This window comes from Moschus berezovskii, chromosome 5, assembly GCF_049115385.1.
Source record: "Moschus berezovskii isolate FMDL1 chromosome 5, NW_MosBer_1.0, whole genome shotgun sequence".
In the NCBI taxonomy this organism is placed as follows: domain Eukaryota; kingdom Metazoa; phylum Chordata; class Mammalia; order Artiodactyla; family Moschidae; genus Moschus; species Moschus berezovskii.
The window spans coordinates 112045364-112051363 of NC_142464.1; the positions used below are offsets into that span (position 1 = coordinate 112045364).

At 46.7% G+C, this 6000-nt stretch overlaps 1 pseudogene; it reads left to right on the forward strand.

Moving 5' to 3' along the window:
• The first annotated feature begins 521 nt into the window (after positions 1-521).
• On the forward strand, positions 522-3857 carry LOC129561621 (sugar phosphate exchanger 3-like; annotated as a pseudogene).
• The last annotated feature ends 2143 nt before the right edge of the window (positions 3858-6000 follow it).

Consider the following 6000-nt stretch of genomic DNA (forward strand, 5'->3'; position numbering starts at 1 on the left):
AGCGAGATGAAGACACAGTCTCTTATAAGCTCATCTCAGAAGTGATATCCCCATTACCTTTTGGTTTTAGTTCTTTTAAAAAAAAAAAAAGTTTATTTTTATTTATTTATTTGACCGTCCTGGGTCTTACTTGTGGCATGTGGGATCTTCAGTCTTCTCTTTGGCATCTTTAAGCAGAAGCATTATATTACTTTTATTTCACATATATCCACAGATGTTTGTGGACCAATGCCTGGTGGCTCAGATGGTAAAGGATCTATCTGCAATTCGGGAGATGTGGGTTCGATCCCTGGGTTGGGAAGATCTCCTGGAGGAAGGCGTGGCAACCCACTTCAGTAGTCTGTCCTGGAGAATTCCATGGACAGAGCCTGGCAGGCTACAGTCCATGGGGTCGCAAAGAGTCAGACACGACTGAGTGGCTTTCAGTTTTTCAAAGATGTTTGTAGAGCATACAGTGACCACTTCTGAAGCTTATAGCACTTTTTCCCCCAGTGGCACAAAGAGAAAGGTTAGTGGCACACATGTATCACCACTGCAACACATGTAACTGTGTTACATGTACCCATGTAACACACACTACACATGTTACACATGTAACACTGCAGCTCTGGATGGAGCCCTACAGAGGGAGGGTTGGGTTACCTGCACGGGGACCGCCCTCCTAAGTCACAGCAGGAGGGTGATGGAGAGGCCAGGCTGGGGACTGTCATGGGCAGAGGCCCCCAGCCACCACAATCAGATGACTTATTTGGAAAAAACCTGATTACGGAGGACCCAGAGCTGTTTGATTTTTTTCCACTGTAAGCTTTACAGTGGAATAAAACTTTGCTCTTTACCAAATCTTAGGCCAGTGTTTTACTTGCGTGTTTCTTAAATACAAATTTTTGTTGCCGCTTGTGAGATCTAGTTGCACAATCAGGGCTTGAACCCAGGCCCCCTGCATGGGGAGCTCAGAGACTTAGCCACTGGACCACCAGGGATGTCCCTACCCCTCACTTTTGCTGTAGGCTGTATGTTGAAAGCAGGCCACTGGATCTGGTTCAGTCAAGGGGAGAAGACTGCACAAGGCTGTGAGTATCCAAAGGTAAGGTTCACCGGGGCCATCTTAGAATTCAGGCTACATAATGACTAAGAACAAAGGAGATTAGGATTCTGATGGGACGTTTGAGAAATTGTTTTAAGAGAGAAATTTGTATATTTCTGGGCCTCCCTCGTAGCTCAGCTGGTAGAGAATCTGCCTGCAATGCAGGAGACCCTGGTTTGATTCCTGGGTTCGGAAGATCCCCTGGAGAAGGGATAGGCTACCTACTCCAGTACTCTTGGGCTTCCCTCATGGCTCAGATAGTAAGAATCCATCTGCACTGCAAGAGACCTGGGTTTGATCCTTGGATCAGGATCCTGATCCTTGGATCAGGGCATGGCAACCCACTTTAGTATTCTTGCCTGTAGAATCCCCATGGACAGAGAAGCCTGGCAGACCACAGTCCACGGGGTATCTGAAGGTAAAGTTCATTGAGGCCATCTTAGAATTCTGCCTGGCGCCTAGCACATGCTATATGATGACTAAGAATAAAGGAAATTAGGGGAAACCCTGGCTGCGGCGGCCCGGGGGAGGTGGAGGGCAGGAGCGGAGGGGTTGTGGGCAAGGCTGACCCAGCGGCGCAAGCAGAGCAGCTGGCCGGAGCGTGACTACTACTGAGGATCTCTGGTGCACAAGCAACAAAAGAAGAAATGATATAAACCATCCAATATCCAGACTTTAAAGTCACGGTGAGAAGGAAAGTCAGGAGGCACACGGCCTGGCCAAATATTTTTCAGGGAGGAGCTCTGCTCTCCCAGTTCAGCCATCACCACGTGGTCGTGTCCCTGCTCACCTTCTTCAGCTACTCCTTTGCTCCACGCATTGAGAAAAACATTTAGCAAGGTCAAAAGTCAGTGGACCCCGGGTGCTTTTAACAAGTCCATTCAACTGCCTGTGGTGATCTGGAGCAGCAACCGTGTGTTTCCCAGTGCAGAGAAAGCACTCGGAACGCTGGGCACCATTTTCCTCTTCTCCTATGCTGTGGGCCTTCTCATCAGTAGTATCTTGCTGGTCAGCTGAATTTGCAATGGGTTCTATCTTGTAGTGTGTGCTTTTCTGCATTCAGTTCAGTTCAGTTCAGTTCAGTCGCTCAGTCGTGTCCGACTCTCCGCGACCCCATGAATCACAGCACGCCAGGCCTCCCTGTCCATCACCAACTCCCAGAGTTCACTCAAACTCATGTCCACAGAGTCGGTGATGCCATCCAGCCATCTCATTCTCTGTCATCCCCTTCTCCTCCCGCCCCCAACCTTTCCCAGCATCAGAGTCTTTTCCAGTGAGTCAACTCGTCGCATGAGGTGGCCAAAGTATTGCAGTTTCAGCTTTAGCATCAGTCCCTCCAATGAACATCCAGGATTGATCTCCTCTAGTGGTGTTCATCTTTGGCACTCTCATGGAATGGCTGCATTTCTACAATAAGGGGCTATACTGCAGCCTGGGGATTGTTGAGTGGCCTGCTGCCATCTATCGGCTGGCCCCACGTGGTTTTTGTTATGGGCAACTGGTTTGGGAAAGCTGGACGAGGAGTTGTTTTTGGTCTCTGGAGTGCCAGTGCCTCAGTGGGCAATATTGTGGGAGCATGTCTAGCTTCTTACGTTCTGAGGTGTGGTCAGGAGTACGCCTTCCCGGTGACACTGGCTGTGAAGTTTGCTGGTGGGACCATCATTTTCTTTGGACTCCTGGTGTCACCGGAAGAAATCGGTCTCCCAGGTATCGAGACAGAAGAAAATTTTGAAGAAGACTCACACGGGCCATGAATTAATGGTGCTGAAAACGAAGAAGAAGCTGAGCCTAATTATTCAATCCAAGAAGGCAATACTGTGGCCCAGGTCAAGGCAATAAGCTTCTACCAGGCTTGTTGCCTTCCCAGAGTTATAGCGTATTCACTGGCCTATGGGTGCTTGGAAGTAAAAGTCGCTCAGTTGTGTCTGACTCTTTGGGACCCCATGGATGAATTCTGCAGGCCAGAATACTGGAGTGGGTAGCCTTTCCCTTCTCCAGGGGATCTTCCCAACCCAGGGCTTGAACCAGGCCTCCCACATTGCAGGCGGATTCTTTACCAGCTGAGCCACCAGGGAAGCCCAAGAATACTGGAGTGGGTAGCCTATCCCTTCTCCAGGGGATCTTCCTGACGCAGGAATCGAACCATGGTTTCCTGCATTGTAGGCAGATTCTTTACCAGCTTAGCTACCAGAGAAGCCCTTGAAGTTAGTGAAGTACTCCTTCTTCTGATTGCCCTTTTATCTGAGTATCAACTTCGAATGGAAGGAAGCCGAAGCTGACCAGCTGTCCATTTGGTATGAGATCAGAGGAATTATAGGTGGGCTGCTGCAAGGCTTCATCTCCGACATGTTACAGAAAAAAGCGTCGGTGTTAGCTCTCAGTCTGCTTCTGTCAGGTCCCTTGTTGGATATAGTCATTCTCCAAATGATAAGTCCATCAATGCACTTCTGATGGCTGTCACAGGATTTTGTTTATTGGTGGAACTTCTAATATGATTAGCTCTGCTATTTCTGCGAACCTTGGTCATCAGGAGCTGATCCAAGGGAGCAATGAGGCTTTGGCAACAGTCACTGGGATCGTTGATGGAACCAGGGGCATTGGAGCTGCTGTGGGCCAGTATTTAGTGTCTTTGATCCAGGACAACCTAGGATGGATGTGGGTTTTCTACTTTTTCATTATTATGACAAGTTGCACAATTCTGTTTATTTCACCATTAATAGCGAAGGAAACATGCTCTTTTATGCAAAGACAAGCTCACGTTTTAAGTGAGTGACCAGTACCCACAAAAGAACAAGAATAATCAAGAGACACATCAGGACTATTATTTCTTTTAATTCGCCCTAGTTTGGGTTTGTCTTAAGAACTCCAACATAACCTCAGATTGTCGAGCCTCTTTCAGCAGGGTCAGCACCTAGAGATGCTGACCAGAGTGAAGGCTGGCTTGTTTTTTCTACACTATAGGAATTATTGTTAATGATTTTTATTTATCACCATTGTTTCATGACGGTACCAAATGAAGGGACTATGAATCTGCTGGCAACTCTGTTGGCCCTTGGAGGTTCATCCCTTTAACTGTAAATGCTTTATTGGACTTGGACCCTTGTTCTCCAGCCTGGAAAGCTGAGTGACCATGAGGCAGTTGTGCCTGGTTTGTAGCAACGACACGCTCTATGAATAGAAAGGATCATTGCATTTTGCTTTGGTCATGAGTTTACAGACAGTGGCTCTTCTCTGAAGCATCAAATCCTGGTACAGCGCTCCAACTGGGTCCAGTGTAAGCCTGTCTTGGACAGAGAATCCCTTAGTTAAGCTCTGGTGGGAAAAATCACACTACGTGCTCAGTGACTCGGTTCCTCTGTGTCTGCTCTGAAGTTGTTCAGCTCCGGAAGCAGAAATATCTTCCAGTGATGATCAACTCTTCTCCATCTTCATTCAGAATTACCTTCAACGCCTGGAAGCCTTTTGTCAAGGACCATGAGATACCTCAGTTGTGGACATTCCAGTATGTAACTAATTTATAACGGAAGTACTCAACCCCAGGCTTGTTCTCTGGGAACTTTTTAGGATCCACTAGGAAGCCAGTCAGCTTAACCCTATTTTCAGAGGCTCGATCTCTGTCATAACCAGGTTCCTTGGGTTATCTCAGCAGAAGACTAAAATCAGAGAAAAAGGAAAGACCTTCTGGCCTTCTATGCATTAAGTATGTGACGTTGAATTACAGTGGATTACTAGGGCCTGAGAGGTATCACACATTGGAGAAGGAAATGGCAACCCACTCCAGTATTCTTGCCTGGAGAATCCCAGGGACGGGGGAGCCTGGTGGGCTTCCGTCTATGGGGTCACACAGAGTCGGACACGACTGAAGTGACTTAGCAGCAGCAGCAGCAGAGAGGTATCTAGGTATCTATTCTTTAGAAGTCTGTAGAATATATGTCTTCAAGGCTGTGAATTCTATACTAATTATCAATATTTTAAGGTCATCCTGTATATATATTTTAAATTATGGTAGTGAGCAGGCGAAAAATGTGCAATTTTTATGGTTGCCTAATTTACATGGAGTTAGGAAAAAATTTTCAACCTTTTGCTTTAATACTCTGAAATGTATGTTTATAAACTTGTTAATGTTATTTAATCAAGCAGATTCAAAATCAGTTAATTGCTCAATACTGACCAAAAGGGAAACTATGAAACACAGAAAGGGAAAATAAACTGACTTTTATAATAAAAAAAAGAAAAGGAGATTAGGATTCTAATGGGACGTTTGAGAAATTGTATTAAGAGAGAAATCTGTATATTTCTATTTTTGTGTCCATTGGACTGTGAAGAAAGCTGATCGCCGAAGAATTGATGTTTTTGAACTGTGGTGTTGGAGGAGACTCTTGAGAGTCCCTTGGACTGCAAGGAGATCCAACCAGTCCATTCTAAAGGAGATCAGTCCTGGGTGTTCATTGGAAGGACTGATGCTAAAGCTGAAACTCCAATACTTTGGCCACCTCATGCGACGAGTTGACTCACTGGAAAAGACTCTGATGCTGGGAAAGGTTGGGGGCGGGAGGAGAAGGGGATGACAGAGAATGAGATGGCTGGATGGCAACACTGACTCGATGGACATGAGTTTGAGTGAACTCCGGGAGTTGGTGATGGACAGGGAGGCCTGGCGTGCTGTGATTCATGGGGTCGCAAAGAGTCGGACACCACTGAGCGACTGAACTGAACTGAACTGAAGGTATGCTAAAGATTGTTATGATAATTAAATGACAGTAATTGACGTAAAGCACCAAGAAACAATGCCAGGCACAGAATGGGGCCTGACATCACTAACCTGGTAGTGAGCCCGTGCTGCGGCTGCTGCTAAGTCGTCCCTACCCACCCTCTACTCCCAGCTGCCCCTTCATCCTGCTGACAATCCCCCCTGT